The sequence below is a fragment of the Paramisgurnus dabryanus genome, chromosome 10 (assembly GCF_030506205.2).
Source record: "Paramisgurnus dabryanus chromosome 10, PD_genome_1.1, whole genome shotgun sequence".
Taxonomy (NCBI): domain Eukaryota; kingdom Metazoa; phylum Chordata; class Actinopteri; order Cypriniformes; family Cobitidae; genus Paramisgurnus; species Paramisgurnus dabryanus.
In genome coordinates, this window is record NC_133346.1 from 33,338,944 (window position 1) to 33,366,648 (window position 27,705).

Genomic DNA, 27,705 nt, shown 5'->3' on the forward strand with positions numbered 1-27,705 from the left:
ACGCAGCCGCCAGAGCGCCCAGAGCGCCCACAGCCGTCGACGCAGCCGCCAGAGCGCCCACAGCCGTCGACGCAGCCGCCAGAGCGCCCAGAGCGCCCACAGCCATCGACGCAGACGCCAGAGCCCCCAGAGGTTTCGACGCAGACGCCAGCGCAACCCCAGCCGTGTGGGCAGCCAGCGCAACCCCAGCCGTGACCGCAGCCAGCGCAACCCCAGCCGTTGCCGCCGCCAGCGCCACCCCAGCCGTGTGGGCAGTCAGCGCAACCCCAGCCAGATTTTGCCATGTTCGGCCATGAACCTTCCAGAACTCCCCCCAAGTTTACCCAGACTACTTTCCCACCCTCCCACCCTGGACCACCTCCTCTGAACTTTTGTGTTCCCCCACCCCCCCCTCCCTTGTTTGTTATTTTTATTGTCCCATCCCAATCCTGTTATTGTCGTTTCCTGTTTGCCCCTGTTAGTATTTGTAATGTTCTCGTGGGTCATGTCTTGTATGCAGTCTGTTTTGTCCCATGTTTAGTGTTCCCCTTGAGGAGCGTCTGGTAGCCGCTCTTTAAGGGGGGGCTACTGTCAGGATCCGTCTGAAATCATCTGTTTTATTACATCTAGTCTTTGTGTTCGGGGTCCTGGCAGTACCATGTTTTATGTGGGAAATGTGTGGTTTTTGTATTGGTTTATTCTGACCACACATTTCCCAGGTCTCGTCACTTTTTCCCCGATCCCTTACTTGTAATTATTTCCAGGTGTATGTAATTTACTTTCTCCCTATTTAAGAGTCCTTGTGTTTGTTGTCCAGTGCGCGTTTGTCTTGTTACCACTCCTGTCGTGTTTCAGAGTTTTCAGTTGTGAGTATTGAGTATATCTAGTCTAGTTTGTTATTTGTAGTTATGTTGGTTCATGTTTAGTTTTATGTTAGTTAGTGTAGTGTGATCCTGTCTTGTTTTACCCCCTCGTGGGTCTTTGTTTTTCCCCTGTTTTTGTGCAATAAATCCTTATTTATTTACGTCTGCATTTGGGTTCTTTTCTTGTCACATATCCTCACATGTTTTGTATTAAACAACTTATAATAAGACTTATTTTTATTTAGCAGAAGTTTGTCAAAAGTAAACCAGTTTTGAATTTCATCAAAATCAGACTGCAGAGATCGCTGAATGTAAGAAATATCAGGACTGGAAAAGTAAATAACAGTATCATCAGCGTATAACTGAATTTGACAGTTAGAACAAACTTGTGGAAAAGAACAATAACAGTCCAAGAGATGAACCCTGAGGTACTCCTCTATCAATGATTGTAAATTCCAAGCAACTTCCCTGATATAAAACACATTGTTGTCTGTGGTGTAAATATGAGTTAAACCATAGTAAAGAAGACCTTGAAAGACCAATATCATACAGTTTATCTAAAAGAAGATAATGCTCAACTAAATCAAAAGCTGTTGTTAAATCAACAAATATGGCACCAGTTAATTTATTATTGTTAAAAGAAGATGTAATATCATTGGTTATTTTTAAAAGAGCACTTGTTGTAGAACAAATTGGTCGGAAGCTGGACTTAAAAAGGTGATACAATATTGGAATCATTGAACTGATTAAAAATTATTTTCTCAAATATTTTCACCACACTATTAATTATTGAAATTGATCTGTAGTTATTAATGTCATGTAGATCACAATTTTTGTAGAATGGAGTAACTCTAGTACATTTCCCAAGTTAATGGGGTAGTGCATTCCAAACCATCTGGACCTGCACTACTATCTAAATCCAACCTATCAATAACTTGTTGCACTTCTATAGGACTAATGAGTCTAAAGGAGAAGGAGTTTTCACCATTATAATTAGAAGTAATGAAATTAGAATTGAGATCTGAAAAATCAGAGGATAGATATAGGACTTCCTAGGATAAAAATATTTATTAAATTCCTCAACAATTTTAAATGGATCATCAACAATTTCAATATTTATTCGCATGAAATTACATTTTTGTTTTTTAGATGAAAAATTGGTTAATTTGTCTGATTATCTGTTGCTAGGCAGTCTTTGAAATAATATGCTTTTGCATTTCGCGTTTTTGTTGTACATATATTCCTCAACCTCTTATAGGTATCCCAATCTGTAGAATACCTTGTTAAGCGGTATTTTCTCCAAGCTCTATCTCTATCTTCGAAAAGAATTATTAAATCACCATTTATCCAAGGCAAATGTCTTCCGTTGACTTTGATTGTTTTCCAAGGTGCATGTTTATCAATAATTTTGGTAACTTCTAAATAAAAATAGTTCCATGCATCTTCAACAAATGGGATTATCTGAAATCTATCCCAGTTCATGTTAGTCATGTCTTGGACAAAGTATTTGGAATTAATATTTTTTGATTGTCTGACCCTAATTAATTTTGCAGGTAATTGAGGTATATGTATTTTCCAGACACAGTAGATCATAGAATGATCACTAAATGAGTCTGGCAAAAAACAACAGATGACATAATCCTATCTGGATGTGTGACTAAAATCCAGTCCAGCAAAGATGATGATGATTTAGAATCCTTTCCGGTAGGTTCTGTTATAAGTTGAATTAAGTTTGAGCTATTAATTAAATTACGATCATACCTACATGAACCGGCTAACCAGCTAACAAGTTATTATTAAAATCACCCAAAATTATCATTTCAGTATGATCATCAAGGGAATTAATAGTTGATATTATATGTTGTGGATTCAACCGGAGCTTTGGGGGTCTATAAATATTCCCTACTATTAATTGTTTATTTTTATGAAGAATTACTTTACAAATAAAGATTTAAGATACAAGGGATACTCCTTTGGTGTAACAATTTCTGAAACTAGGGGTGAGGAAATATATGTAGCCACTCCTCCCCCTCTAGAGTCACGATCCACTCTATAACATAATTGTCAAGTTTTATATCATCATCTGATATTGTATTATTGAGCCAGGTCTCGGTAAGTGTAATTACCTTAGGTTTGTTATACATAAGCCATGCTCTTAACAGGTCAATTTTAGGTAATAATCTTCTAATATTCAGATGAATGATAAACATACCTTTACTTGTATTCATAATACAGTTTTAACATAACTATAAACAAACAATCCGACAAACAAAATACAGCAATAATAAGGGCTAACAGTAAAGAGGTAGAAAAGAGAGCATGCACATTTATACACCATACACACACACACACGCACACACACACACACACACACACGCACACACACAAAGGAGTGTCTAAGCTACGTTTATAGTTGCTTTTTGTATGTGATTTAAAGCGGACATATCATGAAAATCTGACTTTTTCCATGTTTAACATAAATCTGTGTGCTATGATGAATCATAGGCAAAGAACACTGTATATTGTTCATTATTTTTATTGATTTTGCTTTGTACTGGAAGCAATGTTAACCTAGGCATGACATGAGTTAAAACGCGCTCCGAATGGTGGGGGCTAGAAAGTAATATTCAGTTGGTTGTCATATAGAATTTCACCGCTAGATGGGAGTAGATCCTACACAGTGTAGCTTTAAAGAACTAGAGAAATCCCTAGTGTTTTTTTTGGAAAGCCTCCTCCTCCCGTATTAATTGGCAAAAGAGCGTAGCCTTTTTGCAAGGCGATTGAGTAGATGGAGGGCCTCCAGTACTTCCTCAAAACTGCTCATGGAGTTTGGAAGTGATACAAATTTTAGGAGTTTTTCAAGGATCAGAACTGTACATGCAGAAAAACGTTTAAACAAATGTGAATGGATTCCTCCAAAGTTGTCTTACAGAGAAAGGGTACTAATGATTAAAAATATGGCAGCCTCAATGATGTGGCATAGGTTAAATATGCTCGATCCACCTAGAGATCTGTTACAACGCTTATAAAAAGTATGTGTTAATTTCTTCTGTAATGGTTTTCACTGGATGCCTCCTGTAATTCTTTACCTGCCAGTAAATGAAGGAGGTCAAGGTCTAATTGATCTTGCAGCAAAAGTTAAAGCAATGAGACTAAAAGCTGCCTAAAATCTACTTCAGTAGAATTTAGACCTTGGGTGTTGTTTGGTCTAGCTCTCCTCAGATCTCTTGATGGGTTTGGGTTAGACAAACATTAGTTTTTAATGACTTTTCATGGTAAGGTGTTTTCTTCTGATGTCAAATTGTATGCCTCTGTTCTAGACTCTTGCTCGATTTGCATACTGCACAGAAATGAAAACCATTGTTATGGAATTAATGAACCTCTGTTTTATAACCTTCTTTTAAGTGACTATACTTGCACATCTAAGGGTGCTTTCACATGACAAAATTTCGGGAGTGACAACCTTATTTTACAGGTGTGAGTCTGGAAGTGTCCTGTTCACACAGCAAATTAAAGACACAAATAGAACACTGCCTGTATGAATAAGCAACCGACCTCAAACCCGTATGCTTGTTACACGCGGCGCCTGTAACCATAGTGATGGACGAAAATATTTAAAAAAGTATTATTTATGAAATGGGCAAAACTTTATGTGTGTAATTAACAAAAACAGCTGGCTGGTGTAACGCTTACCATTGTGCAGAGAAAATAAACAAGGGTGGTTCCTTATTAAAGTTTTAATTTCCAAAATGAATGAACATAAAATCAGTTTCAGCAACTGCACGTTTTAACAAAGCAGACATATCCAATACAAAAGTAATCATAAATGACGTGTGAAGCAAATCGATCCGTTTTTGCAAGAAATTGAACTTTATTTAAAACATTAACGCAGCCAAATAGGAAGTGCCCTTATGTTCCCGCTCTGTAGGTGGCGCAGAGATTATGGTTTACCAACCGCAGGAAAAACCAGCCTCTTAGTGCCACCTAGAAGCGTAAAAGCGCACTTTATATGTTTCCAAGGTTCTGTATGGACGCTAATAATGTTGTAAATAACGTTCAATATCCTGCAAAAACCAACCGATTTGCTTCACAAGCAGCAACAAATGTAACCAGGGGCCCGTTCTTCGTACGTCGCTTATTACATCCGAGATCAAATGACACATCGGGGATGATATCATCGTCCTAATCATGAACCGGCTAATTGGGTTCTTCGAACACACCTGTTGTGTATGATTAGTATCGCTGGATTGAGTTATGTGAGATAATTGCGCGTTCGTGTGTTGGTTTAAAAGGGGATATGTATCGATAGCAGAAACATTGATCAGCAACGCTGCTATTGGCTGTTCAGCATGGCCAAAGAACGTGCCCAATTTTTTTCCAAAGCAGAACAAGAGCTTATGATGGAAGGTTATGCCGAATTTCAGTCGTTAATTAAAACGACAGGGAACACCTCAAACTCTGCAAAAGCCAGGAGACAGGGCTGGCAAAAAGTAGCAGACAAATTAAATGCGTAAGTGCTGTCCATAGAGGTTTCTATCATTTTCTACAGTATGTGTTTTGTCATTTTAATAATTTAATAATTACTTTCTTTAATGTCAGAGCCACCACTGGACCCACTAGAACATGGGAACAAGTAAAAGTGAAATACAAGAATATTCTACAAAATGGTAGCTTTTAATTCATACATTCGTTATTTAAAAAGCCACTTTTGCCTTCTTTTTAAAAGCCACTGTGAAATGATGTGTTTGTGCATTTATAACAGCCACCAAGAAAAAGGCTGAAAAAAAAAAAACAGGTGGTGGTCCTGCACCACCACAATATACCCCAGCAGAGGAGCTGGCCCTTGGATTGAATGAAAACCGAACCATTGTGGAGGGCATCCCTGGGGGCAGCTCTTCCTCAGACCCAAAGACAGGGACCAGTAGCAGCAACACCTTCATTACTGGTAGGCTAAATGAGCTTTCAATTGTCTTAGTACACTGTAAAATTATTTGTTGCTGCCATAAATGAAGTATCATCCAAATGGCTGGTACAGTCATTTCAACTCTTTGTGAAAGTGAAAACTTCTACACTTTTAGTTAATATAAAATATGTTGCCATGAGTTATTGATCACATTATATTTCTTTTACAGTGTAGTTATTTGTAATGACAATTCACCCCGCCCACACCCTTTTTTTCAGTTTTACATAATACACCAACACCTTTACCTGTTCCCATGCAAGTGGTAGCTGAAGCGTGTGCAGTAAGTTCTGTTCTTTTTCTAACTTGCATAAAGGGAAGAAAGTGCAACACTCTGTAATACCATGTATTTCCATTGCACAGGACAGTGAAGAAACCCTCTCAGAAGGCTGTCCTTTGGAGGAAGAACCTGTAAGTGCATAAGTACCTTTACACTAATTTGTATATAGCCTACTTGTGTACCTATTCTTTCTGTATGCAATTTGAGTTGCAGGAGTCCACACCTAAAGAAAGGCCTACAGAAAGCCTTGCAGAAGAGTCTGCACAAACAACTAATACAGAGGTGGACAGTTTTACTTTTTACTTTTGTTGCATGAGGCATGTTTTCACTCTTTTTGTATTTATTGTTTTTTTTTCTGTTTTTTAAAAAATGACAGGGTGACATCCGTTCCCTCTATAAACGGCATCTTCAACAAAAAATTGAGTATTTTGAGTTAAAAAAACGCAAATTAAGAGGAGAAATTGAACTTGACAACTTGAATAAGACAAAAATTGCTCTAGAGATAGAGTTGCTTCAAAAGGACCTTCAGAGTAAGTGCTAATACACTATTTGACACATAGTTATTTAAAGTCACCAATACTACTATCTCTAATTGCAGGCAAAAGATGACGTGCTGGCTTTTGTTTATAAAAAAATCTTTAAATAAAACTCTGAGAACTAAGCATATTTGTCGACTTTTATTACACATTCAAAAATGGTGTTCCACAATTCTGTCCCGTGCAGCTCTGCCACTAGGTTGGTCCAAGTGCACTGGCTGGAGGTCATCATCAGGCTGCACCCCCACCACAGGGATCCTCTCCTTTCTGATAGTGGCGATGTTATGCAATATGGCACATGCAACAATTATGTCACAGGCCCTGTCAGGTGCAACCCTCAGACTTTTCAGACACTGAAATCTTTCCTTTAGTTGCCCAAAGGTCATTTCAATCCGTGCCCTTGTCCTGGCTAGAGCTGCATTGTAACGGGTTTGTGGTCCAGGGTTTGGGTCAGGGAAGGGTGTCATAAAATACTGCCTGCAGGCATAGCCCCTGTCTCCTAGCAGGATCCCATCAAAATCCCCTGTATAATGGAAAAATGCAGTTTTGTTAGGCTCAGCGTGTGTGTGTGTGTGTGTAATACTGTGAGTTTGACATTTATGTTCCCTTACCACAATCAAATAATGTGCATAAATGTGACTCTCTGAAAATTCTGGAGTCATGCACTGATCCTGGCCATTTTGCTTCCACATTTGTGATATGGAACATGGAGTCACACACCATCTGTGAGATTTTAGTTGGTCAACTGCATACTTTTTCATTTCATTCCTTTTTTTTAATGTAATAAATTAATAATCTGGAATATTATAAATTGTAATAGCAACTTACCTGCACATTTACACTGTGAAACCCCTTTCGGTTCACAAAATCTCCTTCATTTGGGCCAGGTGGGGCCTTGATGGGGATGTGCGTGCAGTCTATGGCACCAATCACGTTAGGGAAGCCTGAATGACACATAATAGTCATACTTTTTGGCATGGTCATGATTGCGTGTCATTTACAATTATAAATGTACCTGCAATAGCGAAAAAATTCTGCTTTACAACCTGGGGTCTTAAGTGGCTTGGGAATACAACAAAAACCCCTAAAAACTGCTTGAGTGCCAGGTAAACTTTGCGAATGGCACGACAGACAGCACTTTTCATTAAGTTCTCTGCATCTCCAATAGTATAAAGGAAAGTGCCACTCGCAAAGAATCTCAGGGCAATGCACACAGTCTGTGCAGTTGTCAAAGCCCGGCTCCTCCGTGTTGAACACTTAATGTGTGGTTCCAACAAATTAATGATGTAAATGACACCCTCACGAGAAAAACGGTATCTCTCAACAATTACACTTTCGCGCTGGGCTAAAGGATCCTGTCTATCCCGCAATATCCGATTAATTTGTAAAGCTCTGCGAATTATTCTCGCACCTTCCGCAACAGGTTGCTCGCGTAAAAACGGACAAGACATGGCTGCGTCAGACTTCCCTATCTCCTCCGCTTAAAAAGCCTCAATCTAATCCTGTTTACATGAAATAAGCCTGCTCCCGAGCAGGTTTGAGCTTACGGACCTGTTGCTATGACAGCAAGTTTAGGATGAGCTTCGAAGAACCAAACGATCCAAGATCATGCCAAATCATCAACAATCAAATCCAGCTAACTGAGTTAGCGACGTACGAAGAACGGGCCCCAGGAGTCATGGGGATTACTTTTGTATTGGATATATCTGCTTTTTGAGCTCTCAAAGTGACGCATCTTTTGCCTGGCATTATATGAATCACAGATTCATAATATCTTCTTTATTGCTTCACTGAAGATGAGTAAATAAACAGCTAATTTTTATATCCCTTTTATTATACACTTAACATTATATTAATCATCCACTTTTAAGGTTTATACTTTATATATAAAGTTTAAACCTTAAAAGTGGACGATTAATATATATATATATATATATATATATATATATATATATATATATATATCTCACTTAGTGGGCTGCACGCGATTTTATGCATAATGTTATATGTTCTGTGGCGTCTATGAAGGTAATATAAAATCACATTAACCTTATGGAGCAATTCTGCTGCGTAGTTTGCAGTCATTTTTATGCACTGTTACATTATCTTAACACAAAGAGCAACGAATGACGTGACAGACAACTGGTTGTCAAATGCGATTCCGTTCACACGGCACAGCTTCTCTGTAAATACGGTTGTGAAACCCGAAAATTTATGGGTGTGAGGTCGGTTATAGAATGTGGTTGTCAAACCTGTAAATAACTGAACTGCGTGTGAACGGAACCGTCTTAAGGACTCAAATACGGGTTTGACAACTGTATTATGGTACCGTGTGAACGCAGCCTAACACTGTTGTTAAGACCTTCATGAAAAAAGGGTTGTCCAAGGTGTCTGATCTGGTTAACCTTTCCTCCAAAACATGGAGGTCAGCAGAGACAATCTGTAGATAGACAGGCTTCAGATCTGCAAGGATGATATAGCAGATAACGGAACAACTGAAAGCAGCCCTTCCTGCCACTCTTCTCCATTTTATAAATGGTGCACTGTCTGGACGCCTTTTTAATGCACCTTTCCTGAGATAACTGTGTCCCCTAAAGATTCTTTGGATGATGAAAGAGAAGGAAAACTGCTCACTTTTAAGAATCTATAAGAAATTGATTTCCAAGAGGCAGGGAACTATATCAGACTTGTGTAAATGGCAAGCATTTCAAGGGGATAATGCACGGAAGATTTTGAGTCATCTCTACTTTAGCCAATTTCTTAACTAGGCAAGCAAAGCTAGCCATTTGGAAATCTTGAAGACTAGTGGCTGAGGGAATAATGTTAACCTTCTTGAGTTATTTACCGCTTTAGTTGATTCCAAAGTAAAGGTAGGGTACAGATTCTTTCAACTGACTTATAACCCACTTAAATGTGAACTTAAATGGTGTGAAAATCTGGCATTATTATCGCTTGCTTAAAATGGAAATATACTGTTTAATTGGTAAAAACATTTTGGCCTTTGAAATTGCTTACACATTGGCTGGATGCGTTATGAATTTCTACATAGTGAGGTGACTGAGTGTGAGTATATTATGTTCTTAACCAAACAATTTAATAAAGTGTGTTGAAAGTAAAAAAGTCTCTCCCTCTCACCTGGAAAACAGAATCCATCTGCTTCCCTTTGAAGGACTTTGATTCATCTGTTGTGTTACTGTAATACAATACATTACATCATGCATTTGCAAATAAAGTAGTTCACAGATGTAATACACAACAGTAAACACATAGATGAATGTGTTATTTATTTGTCCTCACCTCACATCTGTACCAGAGTCTCCTGAACTGAAGTATAGTGGATTACCCATTGAATTATCACTCTTCATAGACACACAGCTGGGTTCAACAGATTCTCTAGTATTTAAACTGTAAAATACAACAGCAGAAATGAAACACGGACCACGATTACATGCACCCTCACAATGTGATATGACTTAACCGCTGTAAGATGTTCAAATGACTGGAGCTAACCTTTTCACTCCTGTTTACATGCAGTTTTAATTTTCTGATTATTCACACATAGCCCAATGCAGAGCAAATATTATGAACTCACAAATGCTGTTCACTGTTTTAATTGACTTACATTAAATGAAAAACACGATCTATATTAACGTATTTCATTATTTGGTGCTGTGATGAAGACAGAAATATTATGACAGGGCCTGTAAGGGTTTTATACGCTGCTGTTGCTTTATTTAAGCGGTTTCTGGATGAAGACAGACTTCTGACAGCGAGTCATGATGACAGAGTTCAGGGAAAACTTCCTTATGTCAAGTTTAAACTGAATTCCCACTCAAGGAGCGTTACTAAAACACATGTGCACTTCAGTTAGTGAGGTATAAATGTGATTAAAGCATTTAAATGGACGCATAGTGTGATTAAAAATGGCGTACGCCATCTGTTTTAATACTATTATACTGATTATACTGTGACGGAAAATGAGAACATTTCCCACATCAGTATATCCTTTCATTATTAATAATTGCATTGCTTCTAATAGTATTAATATTTAGCAGTTTATCACATAGTATTGAAATTAGTTATGTTTATGATTGATGGTCTTATTTGTTGTGCATGATCAAAGCTTACCCTTGTCAAAAAATCCTATTAGAATTTCATAGAATCTTGTAGGATTCTAAAGGATTCTTAAAATCCTATTGGACATTCAGATATATTTTAGTGGATTTTAACTTTGTCTTGTAGGATTCTAAAGGATTCTCAAAATCCTATTGGACATTCAGATATATTTTAGTGGATTTTAACTTTGTCTTGTAGGATTCTAAAGGATTCTCAAAATCCTATTGGACATTCAGATATATTTTAGTGGATTTTAACTTTGTCTTGTAGGATTCTAAAGGATTCTTAAAATCCTATTGGGCATTCAGCTTTATTTTAATGGATTTTAATTTGTCCTGTATGATTCTAAAGGATTATACAATCCTATTGGAAATTCAGATGTATTTTAGTGGATTTTCAGTGTATCCTTTAGAATTGTATTTGATTTTACAAATCCTGTTTGACATTGTTATACACCCTATCGAAATTTCATTTTGACCTATAGGATCTTATTTGACTTATTAGATTTATATTATATAAGAAATCACACATGTAGTTAACTGCAAAGAGCACCAGTAATAAATAATAATAATAACAACAACAACAACAATAAATTGTGTCTTTCTCAAGTAATCATAATAAAATACAAATAAAATAATTTGTATATTTATACATAAAATGTCTACACTTCCCTATCACACTTTGTAATCATTAACATTGGGCATAGGCATCCTTTGTCCTGTTCAAAAACTTCAGCAGTTTGAGGGTTCTGGCTAGATGAAGTACAGCTACGGCAAAATCTCGCGAGATGTTGGGTTTAGCTGAAAACAGCGCTCGTTCGGCGAGAGCTCACGAGATTTTGGACACAGCTGTAAGCCGGCTAGTATCCCTTCTAGCCACAACTCAGTTCGTCTGAATGGAAACTCTGAGTAGCACAAACAACTGGTAAGTGGCTAAGTTTTACTATTTTTTCAATATTTTGCACAGTCTAGAAATGTAAGCGTGTGTAAAATATAATTTCTCATTATAAGCTACTGTTGTTGTTCCCGTTACCCAGCAACATTCTTAACCGTTATGAATGAAGCGAGAGAGTGAGTATCCGTGCAAAATACGCAAATTCATGTGATAAAAGTACAAAACTGGATAGGCATTAAATGTTTGTTGTAACTAATGATAAGTTATCGACCTTTTTTGTTGATGTTAGTTCATAACAGCTTTGCTGCACGTGTAAGAGCTTGCGTCACTTTTCTCAAACTGAACTCGCCTTTTTAACCAGAATAGAGGCAACTACAAACAAAGTTTTACAATTGTTATATTATTATTATAAGAGAGAACCATGGTAAACTATTATGGACACCGCAGTTATGTCTAATGTTACTGTCTTTTCTCCGTGCATGGGAAAGAAAAGTCATACTTTATGTGAACACATGAATGAACAAACACCAGTCAGCGCGTGGCTCAGCACGTCAGCTTGTTCTCTATGTAAATCTAGTGTATAAAGTACTAATGGTGTAAATGTGGTAACTTTAAATCTTCAGTTGATAAGAATAACAGTTAACACTTCATTTTAACAACACTGACACTTCATGCGATCTGCTCACTACATTGTAAGAGAGTTTTCTTGGTTATTTCATGCAATTTAAACAATCAGCCATTAAAGGTCTCAAATTGTGTAGAAACCAACCTACTTAAAGTATATTACTATGTATGAATCAATTGATTCGGTTCAAAGGACCGTTTGTTCCTTTATATAGTTCAAATAGTTCAGTTCAAAGTCAGTGTCCTTTAAAGAAAATCCAAGAAAATACGGAAAATGAAGTTTCAGCGAATTCACGTCCTAGTAGTTGTCCGAAACAAAAAGGAAAAATATCCTCCTACCAGTTCTGATGAATTCAAAGCACAGCTCTGGTTGGCTCGCCTTTTTGTATACACTTTCACTTAATTGTCTCGCGTGTCCAAGATGGATGTATGTCCACAGATCTGTTTTTTCTAAAACAATTCTACTTTCTCAAATCTCTAAATTTAGACTATGAACAGAATTTACAACTAATGACATTATTTATTAATTTTGGTTTGTTAAAATATGTTTTCTATTTCTTTATTTTACAGGCTACCTCAAAAATGAATTCCATATGGAACTTAGTGGAAGACCATCTCCCAGAAATGTGCAGATGAATGTAAGATGTCAAAAAGGCACCACAGTCATTGTTTGTGAAAATTACTGCTTTGCATTAAAAGATATTTCACGGTAATGTAATATAGATTTTTTTACCTTTTGAAAGTAACAAATATAATATGATTACAGTATCTAATAAAATAATTACAGTTATAAGCATTTGTCACTGTGTCTGTTATGTTTTACCTGTTATCAGCACTAATACTCTATTCAAAAGAGGTAAGAAATTGTTTTGTTCAAACACAGCATAATTACAAAGTATGGTTTTGCTGGGTTTTAATTGTTTTCTTATTAACACAAAAAACAACATGATACCCTTTCTGCTTCTAGAGCCTTAGAGCTGTTCATGTATAACTCCGTGGTAGAGCATTGCATTTGCAATGCAAAAGGTCATCGTGGGTTTGAACCCAGGGAACACAAATACTGATACAAATAATAAGCAGCTTGTAATGCACTTTAAGTTGCTTTGGATAAAAGCGTCTCCAAATGCATAAATATTATATATACACATGATGTAACCCCAGGTGGACCACCAAGGTGGAAACATGTATGCTTTAGGTGGACGGCTTTATCCAAAGCATATACTTTTTATTAGTATGTGTGCTCCTTGGTTATTTAGCCCATAACCTCTTATTTCAGCCTTGTTTGTTTTATTTTTTTGTATATACACTGTAAAACCTAACAGTGTAAGTCACTAAACGAAATGAGTTTTTAAAACTTATTATTTTTTAAAGTTAATTTCACTTAATAAAAACTGTGATATGAACTCAAAAACTGCAAATGATTAACCATAAATTAAACCAAATAAGTAAGCAACAGCCAGGACACAGATATGAAGAGCTAACAGGTAAGCACTGCAAACTCTTTCAACCTTTTTAAAGGACAAGTTCGGTATTTTAGACTTAAAGCCCTGTTTTCAGATTGTTTATGGTGAAATAGAATGGTTTTGACTGAAATTTAGACATTTGCGGCTGCCCTGAGAATTTTCGCGTGTTTGTGTTTCAGCTCAGACCTCTACAATGGGTTTAATGGTGCACTGGAACAATCCTTCCTAAAATGCATTAAAATTTCGTTTACAAAGACGTGAAACTCACCGAGTGGTCAGGGGTGTTCACTGATATGCTCACACAAAAATCGCTGCAAAAGATGCTTTCCAACAGCTGTTTTAGCATTCGTTGTTAACCTGTGGACCTATTTTTCCAAACGCCTCACACCCGTACATTCTTCCGCTTAGAGCTTGAATAATAGACACTCCAGCCCAGGTGGTGGCCAATGTTCCCTCTAATTTTTTTCAGCACTGAGCAAATTATTTTTTTTCTGAGCACACATTTCAGTACTGTGAGGAATTCGCAACCACACGACCTGCCGAAAATGAACACGAGCCTGCGTTAACCATAGGAGATTCAAAGAGATGACAGTGTAGCGTGTAACGGGGTTTAGTGTATACACACGTATAATGTTCAATGTGGGCCTGTGTATAAATCCCAATACATGTAATTAACACTCTCTTTGAATTTACCAGGTACCTGGGTTTAGCAGATTGAACCGTTCACCTCAAGCTGAAAATCAGTTCTCATATACTACAGTGCAAATAAATAAATAAATAAAATACTTGTAAAAGTGTAACACTGTTTCATTTTGTTTGTAATCCAAATTCATGATTCACTTAAATGACTCTGTTGGGTTGAATTCATGAATCAATTGATTCGGTTCAAAGGACCGTTTGTTCCTTTATATAGTTCAAATAGTTCAGTTCAAAGTCAGTGTCCTTTAAAGAAAATCCAAGAAAATACGGAAAATGAAGTTTCAGCGAATTCACGTCCTAGTAGTTGTCCGAAACAAAAAGGAAAAATATCCTCCTACCAGTTCTGATGAATTCAAAGCACAGCTCTGGTTGGCTCGCCTTTTTGTATACACTTTCACTTAATTGTCTCGCGTGTCCAAGATGGAGCAGGAGAACTTTACAGATGTTCGAAATTCTCACAAAAAAACCCAGCCTTGTAAAAACACAAGGCAGAACAGTAATTAATCTTCAGTTCAACAGATTTATCAATAAGCATCATGTAAACATTTCAAATAACAACCTTACTCAGGGTTTCAACACTTATTGAACATATTGACACTTAAAATTTTATTTTTTAATCACATTTATGTTACTTGACTGTTAACTTTCAAATGTAAATAGCTTCAGCTCGTTCGTTATATACCAACGGCCAATGTAAACAAACTAATAAAACTCATAGTTTGCTGCCAAATTTGCAACACTTATGCCACAATGTCAAGTTAATATTTAGAATATAACTCACCAAAGCATACATTTTAACTTCTTATTTAAAAGAAGAAGTTCATTCGCAGTGTTTTGATGCTCTGTGATTCTGCATCTGCCTCCGTTCTAATTCTCTATTTTGCTCTCTCCTCACTCTAGCGACAGCTTTTCCAAGTTATCGCATCACTTCAGGAATCCAATAATTTGTTTTAAATCACTGTTTTGAATCTGAACTTTTTCCTCTTAATAAATATTTTAGTTTCTTGAGATCGACCCGTGCAGCTGCTCATCTGGCTCGCTCTCACTCTGTGCTCGTGCGTGCTGGCAGCGTCACTGTGTGAACTGAATGCGCTGCTACCATTGGCTCATAAAAGTGTCTGTCACCGTAGCAAGATCAGCGATTGGTTGAAAGTTTCTTCTCCTTCTAGAACACTCGCCTTCTCTCTCTCTTAATTCTTTTACAACAGCAAATGCATCAATGTTTATGTGCGGTCTGAAAAATGTGCGCGGTCTGACAAATCTATTGCGCGGCCACTTTGGCTGGCCTGCGCGGCCGCGCACGCGCGCAGCTTAGAGGGAACATTGGTGGTGGCGCTAATCCGCCTTTGCCAATTGCAAGAATAGAAACAAAGTTCCCGGCGCGGAGTAATACGTACCTCACAGCACATCTAATACAAGTCAATGGAGTTGGCAAAAACTACAATAAAACCTGTTGGAATGTGTCTTTTGGAGCGATTTTTGTGTGAGCATACCAGTGAACACCCCTGACCACTCGGTGAGTTTCACGTCTTTGTAAACGAAGGTTTAATGCATTTTAGGAAGGATTGTTCCAGTGCACCATTAAACCCATTGTAGAGGTCTGAGCTGAAACACAAACATGCGAAAATTCTCAGGGCAGCCGCAAATGTCGAAATTTCAGTCAAAACCATTCTATTTCACCATAAACAATCTGAAAACAGGGCTTTAAGTCTAAAATACCGAACTTGTCCTTTAAAGCATCTTTACACTTTAAAAACATGTTGTTTGTCGTGACCAGGGCATGAAATTAACACCCGACCACGCGGCAAATGCGGGTGGATTTTGCAATTGGCGGGTAACACTGTCAATCTACCAGCCACATTGGCGGGTAGCCAATGCGAATCAGTGATGTGCGGGTCAATGTATAAACAACCCACTCCCGACCGACATTTTCAGCTAACGCGCCCGCAATTGTTCAAAATAGTTTTTAAACTCGACCGAATGACCGCGGCCAGAATATCATTAAAATATTTTTGAATGACTCGTAACCGGCACCCGCTCATTTCTTATCAACCTGCGCATATCACCGATGCAAATTGAGTGATTCATTGAGAGGATGCGACTGCTGTTTCGCAACGTTCATGCGATTGGAAAGAAGATGAGGCACTTCTCTGACTACGTTTGGATGTGCGAGTAAGTATTAAACTGTTGGTGAGATGGGATGAGAATGTAATGCTGACATAGGCTACAGTATAATCACAGTTCCACAGATGTGTAGTGCTGCTGTGACGGATCAGAACTCTTGATGTGTAAACTTTAGAGAGAGTTGCGCTACTGTGCTTTATACTGTAGTACATTAACATACATTTTGCGAATAGAGTAATGAAAAACAACGTATGTGCGGTGTTTATGTGCGCAGTTTGTGCCCCCTCCGTCTCTGTATGCGTGCGCGGGTTTTAGGGCACTCAATAGGGCACATCGGAGAGACGCGTTCCTAAAAGCAAGCGTACATAAACTCTTTCTGCTCTTGACAGGGCACATATAAACAAAATTATTTCAACAGTATTCTTTTTCTAATAAAATATTTCTTTATGTCTTAAGTGTATGTATTAGAGAGTCAAAAACCAGTCTGTGCTGGTCTTAAAGAGACAGTAACCTCAATTAACCTACTTAAGTCTGTGTCATTAATTTTAATCAAACAACCTAAGACAAAGAGAAATTCACTTTTGTATCTCTAAAAATATATATATATTGAATTCATACAAAAAAGACAGTGTTATCATTCACTATTCAGGCAAAAAAAAAAAAAAATGGCTGGTAAAGTGTCTCTGTGGCAGGTGGATTTCTAAATCCACCTGCCACAGTGGCTGGTGGTCAAAAATGTTAACTTCAGGCCCTGGTCGTGACTCTACATTGTAATACTCACCCGGTTACAGTAATTTGTGTAATGTTGGACATACGATAAAACAACACGACATTGATACAGCAATTTGACCTCAGACTCATTTTTATCAGCAGATTAGTGTGCTTTGAGTACACCACAGTTCTGTAAGTGAAAAATTAATTCATATTTATGTGTGTTTCTTTCTCAGTAAGGACTAACTTTAACTGACTTTCTGTCTGTCTGTCTGTCTGTTCTCAACCAAACGGTCATTCAAGACCTTTTAAAGGTAACGTTACCACATTTATTCATTCATTTATTATGTTTTGAGGACACCACAGTTGTGAAAAATTTATTCATATTTATGTGTTTCTTACTGTTTAGCAAAAATATTTCCCGTGCAAGTTTGAATCTCTCTCAGTAAGGACTTATTGACTGGCTGTCTGTTCTCGACCAAACGGTCATTCTTACTCATAAAAAACTTTTAAAGGTAATGTTACCCCATTTATTTGTTCTTTTAATATTGTTTAGTACACCACAGTTCTTTCAATTGAAAATTAATTCATATTTGTGTGTGTTTTCTTACCGTTTAGCACAAGTGTGTCCCGCGCAAGTTTGAATTTCTCTCAGTAAGGACTGACGGACGGCCATTCACTCATAAAACCTTTAAAAGGTAACATTACCACATTTGTTATGTTTAGTACACAACAGTTCTTTCATTTGGAAATTAATTCATATTTGTGTGTGTTTTCTTACTGTTTAGCACAAGTGTTTCCCGCGCAAATTAGAATTTCTCTCAGTAAGGACTGATGGATGGCCATTCACTCATAAAACCTTTTAAAGGTAACGTTACCACATTTATTATGTTGTGAGTATACTACAGTTCTGTATAGGGATGGGCACGAGTACTCGAACGTGGCATCGATGATCGATCACAAAAACGATGATCATGCGGCTTTATCTATTTATTTATTGTGGATATGACGGCATTGGATGTCTGGTTAGCATTACAAGCGCATGTGGTAGTAAAGGCTAGGTCTGGAGATGCGTGTTTGACGTCGTGTTGAGCTATGCAGACCGGCGTATGACATCAGTAACATTACCATGCATGATTAAAAAACAAACAGATAATTCCGCGCACCCGCCGTGCACGCGGCAACCCCTCGATCCGCGCAATGCGCGGCAACTCGCCGATCCCGTGAAGCCGGTCACACCTCACATCACTGAGGCATTATTGTTTAAAAAGATGCCCTGATTTTCAGAAATACAGTCAGTCAGGTGAAAAAGTACAGCGCCGTCAAAAGTTCAATGGGTTATCATCTCATATTTAAAAATCAATGTTAAAAGATACCAGAGAGCCATACGAGCATTAACATTTCATCTTGACTGAGAACAGGTAAGGGGACGGTTATCATCTCATATTTAAACATCAATGTTAAAAGATACCAGAGAGCCATACGAGCATTAACATTATATCTTGACTGAGAACAGGTAAGGGGATGACACGCCACAGCTAATCGCTAAAATAATTGTGGTATAAGTAGGGATGGGTACCGAAACCCGGTATTAAACTGGCCCCGGGGCTAAATTATGAAAGACCGTAGTATCAGTAAGATCTGACGCTATCGGTTCTGCTTTCGGTCCTGGAGAAAAAAATAAAAATAAATGTACTATGTATTCTTGCTTAATAATGTTTTCGTGCACATTTTATCTCACCAAACATTTCTAATTTGTGATTAAGACGTTTGTCTGTGAGATCTGCGAGATCTCTCATGCGCGCCGCGGAGGCTGGCTGTCTGTCAAACACAACCACAACAACGAGCGCGCCGCACGCACACGCGCTTAGAACTACCGCTTAATACAAAGAGTGACGATGGCGGATAGAGCAAAACATTCAAAAGTGTGGTTATACTTCACTAGAGTTGATGCAGACAACGCTCGTTGTCATACAGGTAAGTGCAACAAGATGTTTGCATGTAAGGGCGGAAACACAAGCAATCTGTCAAAGCATCTTTCAAAAGTGTATTACGTGCAGAAAGAAGCTGTGTCCCAATTCAAGGGCTGCGACCTTCTAAGCATACAACCTTAAAAGGGGAGCACGCTTTCTTTCAAGGTGGCAGCCTCAGAAGTCCGCGAAGAGAACTGAAATGAGACAGTCTAACCCTCGGAGGACCTATAATTTGCGTCACCTGTTGCACGCGCCCACCGCGCCTGTCAGCAGGACACAGCGGAGACGTTTCTGACTTATTTAAATAAATATGGAATCAGAAAAATATTCATTTATTTTAGAAAATATGACACGTTGATGTAGATTAAACTATTCAACAGTATATAAAATTAATCAACCTTAGAAATACGCAACATAAACAGAATAATATTAACACAAGTCACAGCCTCAAGTCGCGCTGCTGTGACGCAATCGGTCTTAAAATACGTCCTTAGAAGGTCGCAGCCTGCAAAATTCAACCATCATCTCTGGTGGTTGCCGCATCAACCGTATCAGGCATGTATGCTAAAATCATGTTGAATCAACATTGTTCACATCATTTAAAATAAATGTACAATCTCCCTAATTGGTTTGCTTACCTTACGTTGAAATTCTGTTGATTTCTTTTGGGAGAAATGCTGAACGTTATGCATTCAACATATTTTCTACTTCTTTTTAAAATCCCAAATAAAGAAAAATCAGCATGTAAACATTTATTTAGCCTAAATATCCTATTTAGAGTATTTTTTTCTGCAGCTTTCACGCTGGTGCATTAATAAATATATGTATAATATTTAGAAATGATATCCAGAAATTAATTTGTAATAATGAAATGCAGACACATAATTAACTTAATCATGTGAACATATGTTCGTGATCAAATGTTAACATTGGCCAAAGTACCGATAAGAATACCGTTAAAGCACCGGACCGTTACGCAGTACCGGTAAGAGTAGTAATACCATTAAAACCTTAACGATACCCATCCCTAGGTATAAGGCAATACACCTCCTGCCCAGTTAGTGGCGCTATGCACCCATGTTATTCAACAGAATACGTATGTATGAAGGAGATGAAGAGAACCGTGTGTGAGGAAGTTGAGTAAAGAAAATATAGTTAACCTGGACTGTGACTGCTTTGTTTTATACTACATACACAACATATTGGCGACGAGGAATGGCTTTTCTTGGAATTTCACAACCCCCAGCTTTCCTGGACACTCCTGGTGAGCCGACAATTTTCTATAAGTCTTGGATACAAATGTTTGAGAATTACCTCCTGGCGCTCACTGCAAACGACATGCCGGACAAGCGAAAACGTGCGCTGCTGCTTCATTGTTTGGGCACAGAAGGCCAGCGGATTTTTCTTACACTTCCGGATGTCGGTACAACTTACAAGTCTGCGTGTGATGCTTTACAAGCCTTTTTTGTTCCGAAAGTGAACGTGGTGGTGGAGAGGAATAAATTTCGTCAGCGTGCGCAGATGCACGGCGAATCTACTATTCAATACGTTGCTGCATTACGGGATTTGCTTCTGAACTGTGATTTTGGCGCTTTCGCTGATGACATGATTAGGGATCAAATTATAGAAAAAACGTCCTCCGGACGTATTAGAGAACGTCTACTTTTAGAAACAGATCTCACACTGCAGAAAGCAATTACAATTGCGTCCCAAATTGAAAATGCAGTGGCTGAAGCGAAAGCGATGGCTCCCGCAGCTGAGGCTACAGTCAAATTCGTTCAATCAAGAGGTGGTGCTGCCACACATAAACATAGAACGACAACGAAATCAAATGCAACACGCACACACAATGGCCCTACTCACACTGCCCAACGCAAGACTTGTTACCGTTGTGGATCCAGTTCACATCTAGCCAACAACCCAACATGTGCTGCTAAACATGCAAAATGCAAACATTGTGGAAAAATAGGACACTTTGCCAAAGTGTGTCGCAGTTCAGCTTCCACATGCAATGTGCAAGAAGTTACTGTGCCAGATCTTACGGTCTTAAATATTACTCCTACTTCCACTGTGTCACAGACAAAACGCCTTACCTGTACTGTGTCTCTTCATGTAAAAGATGGACAGTTACTTAACACAGATTTGCTTGTAGACACAGGGTCAGCAGTTTCCATTCTTCCAGAGCATGTTTACCGCCAGACGTTCCTGCATATGCCCCTTAAAAAGCCTACAGTACGTCTAGTGACCTACATGAAGAAACCTATTCCTGTCCTTGGATGCCTTAACCTTACTGTTACATACTGCAACCATAGCACACAAACAGACTTCTACATTGTCCGTGATGGGACATCTTTGCTCGGAATGGATCTTTTCACTGCTCTGCGCCTTCAAATTCAAGATGGACATATTGAACCACCTGCCTCACCAGCAGAGGATCGAACTGCTGTTAACAACACTGAGGCTTTAGGCATTGCTACTGGATTTACCCACAAAGTTAAAATGCGTTCTGATGTGCCCCCAGTCCAGCAGAAACTTCGCAGACTGCCATTTGCTGTTCGTAATGCTGTTTCAGAGGAGTTGAAAAGACTCGAAGCAAAAGGCGTCATAGAGAGAGTTGACTCGTCTGCCTGGGTGTCTCCTCTGGTGGTTGTGAAGAAAAAGACTGGTGGCATTCGTCTTTGTGTGGATTTACGTGAGCCAAACAGAGCGGTGGTGATAGACAGTCACCCTTTGCCACACATAGAAGAAGTCTTTACTGAGCTCGTGGTGCAACAATGTTCTCCACAATCGATTTGGAAAATGCCTACCATCAAGTCCAGTTACACCCAAGCAGCAGAGACCTTACAGCGTTTATAACGCATGACGGACTTTTTCGTTTTACAAGGGTCCCATACGGCTTGGCCTCAGCACCTAGTGCCTTCCAACGGATGATGTCTCAGATTCTGACAGATAAAAAAGGTGTGCAATGCTATCTAGACGACATCATAGTATATGGTGAGACGCCTGAACTTCATGACACGAGACTGAAAGCTGTCCTTCACTGCCTACAAGAGAGTGGGTTGAAGCTGAACACCGCTAAATGCCACTTCAGAAAGTCTGAGTTGTCCTTTCTGGGGCATCTCATTTCTGCCTCTGGCCTACAACCCGACCCTGACCATGTCCAAGCTGTGGTTCAAGCTCCCCCTCCTCATGACGCTCAGTCACTACGTTCTTTTCTTGGCCTGACTGCGTGGTATTCAAAGTTCATTCCCAATTATGCCACACTTGTTGAACCTCTTCGTGCTCTACTTCGTAAGTCTACTGGTTTCCATTGGACTGATGAGGCTCAGGAAAACTTCTCCCGTGTTAAAGACATAATAGCTACAAGCCCTGCTCTTGCCTTGTTCAACCCTTCCTTGCCGACAGTCGTCACTACCGACGCGTCAGATTACGGCATTGGTGCTGTGTTGACACAGATCCAGGGCCATACAGAACAGACAGTTGAATTCGCTTCTAGAGCACTGACCGAGTGTGAACGCAAGTACTCTACAATCGAAAAAGAGGCCTTAGCGTGTGTGTGGGCGACTGAAAAGTGGCGCACTTACTTGTGGGGTCGTCACTTTACTTTAAGAACGGACCACAGCCCTCTGACTACCTTACTCTCAACCAAAGGCCTTGGACGTGCAGGCATGAGAATAGCCCGATGGTCTGCTCGCTTGTTGTGTTTCAATTACAACATTGAATACAAACCAGGGCGAGAGAATGTTACAGCCGATTGCTTGTCACGTCTGCCTCTTCCCATTACAGAAGAACATCAAGATCCTGAGCTGGAGATGGTGGCTGTTGTGTCAGCTGACTTTGCAGCTGTCACTGCTGAAGAGCTCTCAAGAGCCTGTGATGCATGCCCAGTGCTACAGAAGGTGAGACTCTACATTTCTAAAGGATGGCCTAGGAGTGCAAAGAACCTAGACCCTGTCATCACACCTTACTTTCGTATCCAGAATGAACTGGCTGTGCAGGATAGTTACATAATTCGCGGCACTCATCGTGTGATTGTACCACAAGCTCTGCAATCAAAGCTCATTCAGTTAGCTCATGACACACACCAAGGGATTGTTCGCACAAAACAAAGACTGCGAGACTTGTATTGGTGGCCTGGCATAGATTCACAGGTTGAGTCTGCCATTAAGTCATGCTCTACCTGCCTGCAGCATGACAAAACTGCTATCACCCGTGCTGCCCCGCTACAACCTGTGCCTACTCCGTCTGCAGCCTGGGAAAAGGTAGCTGTGGATATTGTGGGACCTATTCAAGCTGCACCTCCTGACTGCCGTTTTGCAATAACTCTCATTGACTACTATAGCCGATGGCCTGAGATTGCCTTCAGCTCAGGTATTACCTCAATTACTGTTATGAACTTTCTTGCCACTGTGTTTAGTAGAGAAGGAAATCCACTCGAACTGGTCACTGACAATGGCCCTCAGTTTGTTTCGGCTCAGTTTGAATCCTTCCTTGCTGACAGAGATATCAAGCATTGCCGCAGCTCCGTGTATTACCCACAAGCAAATGGGGAAATAGAACGCTTCAACAGAGTATTTAAGGACTGCTTACAGACAGCCAACATCGAAGGTAAACCTGTGAAAGCTTTTGTCACTGAGTTTTTACACACATACAGAGCCACTCCCCATGCCATGACCTCAGTGTCTCCTGCCGAGCTGCTGCATGGTAGACCACTCAATACAAAGCTGCATATCAGAGGTCTCCACTCCACATTGCCTCTTACAGAGCATACAAACCTGAAACAAAACATCCAGATGAAGCAACAGAAAACAAAACGGTATACAGACAAACGACGTAGTGCAAAACCATCCACTTTCCAAGTTGGATCTTCTGTACGTGTCCGCAAGCCTGGGTTCATTGCGAAAGGATGTTCTAAGTTCACCCAACCTTTTAAAGTGGTAGCCCAGAAAGGCCCCGCTACTTACCTGTTATCAAATGGAAAAGTGTGGAATGCCATCCACCTTGCACCTACACCCCCCACCAATTCGAGTGTTCCTACATCACAGCCCGATGATGCTTGTTTGCTGCCAAGCACCTCTGAACCACCCGAAACTGTGCAATCCCTTCCCCTCTCTCCAAGAGTTCCAAGGATGCGACTTCCCCCGGTATGGTCCAGAGACTATGTGATTTAAAAAAAAAAAAAAAAAAGTGATGTGAACATGTTTATTTTGTCTCTGTTCCCTGAAGATTGTATCTACAGTTCATTTACTAGTATATTTGTCATAAGTTTGAATTTTGACTTACTGATTAGACTTTCCGTTTACATGCTAGGCTAGATCTGACAATACCTGTGGATTCTGTTCTTCCATGTTTAGGTCATTAGTTACTAACATTTCTACAGATTTTGTTACATACATACTTTCCATGTGATTACATGTGAGATTATTATTTTCTACAAATTTTGTTGTTTCAGTTTACATATATTGTTCATTAAGTACTGATATTCTGGTGCTACAGTACAGAGTTTTATTTCTTACAAGAGAGGAATATGTGGTATAAGGCAATACACCTCCTGCCCAGTTAGTGGCGCTATGCACCCATGTTATTCAACAGAATACGTATGTATGAAGGAGATGAAGAGAACCGTGTGTGAGGAAGTTGAGTAAAGAAAATATAGTTAACCTGGACTGTGACTGCTTTGTTTTATACTACATACACAACAATAATAGCAAAAGACTTAAAGCTGCTTAATGTTATGAAGCTTGTGCTTTGACTGGACGTGTTTAAAAGGGCGCTGTTTATGGTGCACATCCACAATGGGAGTTAAACTTTCTGTACATAACTTAGTTAAAAACTTAGTTGAAGTCTAGCATTTTATGCAGATAGATGCACAATGTACATTTATGTTGTATAAAGGCTTACTATATTTAGAGTGCGTCATATAGAAAGCGGTTTGTGCTTATTAACCCTTTAGATTCACTTCATCACGCAGCTATTCCTATTAGAGGTTTCTGTTAAAACCATTTAATTCATTAATAATCTAGTATGTGTTCATTGTTCTGTCATAGTTTCTTCAAAATTAAGTTTTATTTCAGTGTTTTTAATAAAAATATTTTCATTTTCACCATGACGTGTACGCCCCTTTGATTGCCCCGCCCCAGTTAATCGAGTACTCGTTCTTCAGACCTATGGATTAATCGAAATGAAAAAATGACATAAATGCACATCCCTAGTTCTGTAATTGGAAAAGTAATTCATATTTGTGTGTTTTCTCCCAGGTTAGCACGAATGCATCCAGCATAATTTTATATCTTTACCATTGAGGAGACTGGCTGACTGTTCTCAACCAACCATCATTCACACGCAAAAACTTTAAAGGTACCACATTTATTTAAGTTGTTAGTATACCACAGTTCTGTTAGTGAAACATTTATTCATACTTTTGTGTTTTCTCACAGGTAAGTATGAACGTGTCTAGAGCAGTTTTGGATCTTTACCATTGAGGAGGTTGACTGACTTTCATCTACCAACTGTCATTAACACAACAAAAACTAAAGAAATGTTACTACAAGTGGACCTATTCAGTTACTCATCATTATGCTGTGAGTAGACCACAATTTTATCAGTGAAACAATAATGTTTGTTTTTTCTCAATGCTTGGCATAGACAAATGTGACCCTGTGTAATTTGGAAATTTCATGGGAAATGTGTACGTCTTAAAAATGTTTAAATGTCGTTTAAGGAACAGTACGCTGATTTATTAAAAGTGTGCAATACACTGAGTCTGTTAAAGTCATAAAGGAATACTTGATATATATTATAAAGGAATGTGTAAATCTAATATTAGTTTTAATGTGAATTTGGACAGAAAAGCAAAAAAATGTTTGTAAAATAAACAATTGTTTTATAAACTGTAATAATTTTACCCTTTTCTGTCATCATTTTTTATACTAATGTTTGGTTTAAGGCAATCGGTTTCCTCAAACGGTTTAAGTTGAGTTAACTTTTCGGGTTTTACAGTGTAACAACAATGTACAAAATCAAAAAGAGGAAAGCATATTTTAAGAAACAAAACATTTAATTGGATCCCATTAAAATCCTCTACAAATTATCCTAAAGGATATTTTTGTCATGTCTTAAAATCCTTTAGAAATATCCTCTAATAGAATCCTATAGGATTTTCCTAATGGAATCCCATAAGATTTTTCTAATGGAATCCTGTAGAATTTTCTAATGGAATCCCATAAGATTTTTCTAATGGAATCCCATAAGATTTTTCTAATGGAATCCTATAAGATTTTTCTAATGGAATCCTATTAGATTTTTCTAATGGAATCCTATAAGATTTTTCCATTAACTTACATCTTTAATTTGTCATTTCAAACAGGTCAATTTCCTACAAAAATGAAAATAGCAAAAGTAATACCTCTATACAAATCTGGAGACAAACACCACTTCACAAATTATAGGCCAGTTTCTTTATTACCACAATTCTCAAAAATTTTAGAAAAATTATTCAACAACAGATTAGATAATTTCATTGATAAATACCAATTACTCTCGGACAGTCAATATGGTTTCAGAAAAAGTAGGTCAACATCACTAGCATTAACTGAACTTATTGAAGAAATTACTAATTCTACAGACAAAAAGAAATATGGAGTTGGGGTATTCATTGATTTGAAAAAAGCATTTGATACAATTAATCATGTAATATTAATCAATAAACTGGAAAGGCTAGGGATTAGGGGGATAGTGTTGAACTGGTTAAGCAGTTATTTAAAAGATAGGAAACAATTTGTGAAGTTGGGAGATTATGCATCTGATTGTTTGGACATTAAATGTGGTGTCCCCCAGGGGTCAGTACTAGGACCAAAATTATTCATTCTCTACATAAATGATATATGTAAGGTATCTGATCTACTGAAATTTGTACTATTTGCAGATGACACAAATATCTTTGGTTCTGGTCATAATTTGGAACAACTCCTGGACACAATCACTTTAGAATTAAACAAAATAAAACAGTGGTTTGATATAAATAAGTTATCACTAAACTTGAGCAAAACTAAATTTATGTTATTTGGAAATAGTAATTCAATCAAGCAATGTCAGCTAAAGATCGATAATGTGAACATCGAAAGGGTCCATGAAACAAAATTTCTTGGAGTGATTATTGATGACAAGGTTTGCTGGAAATCTCACATAAAATATATCCAAACTAAACTGTCTAGAAGTATTTCAATCTTGGCTAAAGCTAAGTACATTCTCAATTACAGATCACGCTACATTTTGTATTGTTCACTGGTGTTACCGTATTTAATGTATTGTGTAGAGGTTTGGGGAAACACATACCAAAATTCATTGCATAAATTATTTATACTACAAAAAAGAGCAATAAGAATAATTCATAACACAGGATATTTGGAGCATACCAACTCATTATTTTTACAGTCTAAAGCATTAAAACTAATTGATCTGGTTGAATTTCAAACAGCTGTATT

The 27,705-nt window shown here is 38.4% G+C and overlaps 2 long non-coding RNA genes and 1 pseudogene across 2 annotated transcripts; 2 read left to right on the top strand and 1 right to left on the bottom strand.

The window, feature by feature from the left end:
• LOC135718195 (NLR family CARD domain-containing protein 3-like) overlaps positions 1–10,018 on the bottom strand; it is a 58,901-nt pseudogene extending 48,883 nt beyond the window's left edge.
• A 1,447-nt stretch (positions 10,019–11,465) lies between these two features.
• LOC141282923 (uncharacterized) lies at positions 11,466–13,497 on the top strand. Its single transcript, XR_012337808.1, has 3 exons — positions 11,466–11,658; positions 12,823–12,961; positions 13,086–13,497. It is a non-coding gene; the product is annotated as an uncharacterized lncRNA (long non-coding RNA).
• Positions 13,498–17,656: 4,159 nt separating this feature from the next.
• Positions 17,657–26,245, top strand: LOC135741361 (uncharacterized). The gene is made up of 5 exons (XR_012337807.1): positions 17,657–17,764; positions 17,868–17,947; positions 18,038–18,117; positions 25,480–25,579; positions 25,660–26,245. It is a non-coding gene; the product is annotated as an uncharacterized lncRNA (long non-coding RNA).
• The last annotated feature ends 1,460 nt before the right edge of the window (positions 26,246–27,705 follow it).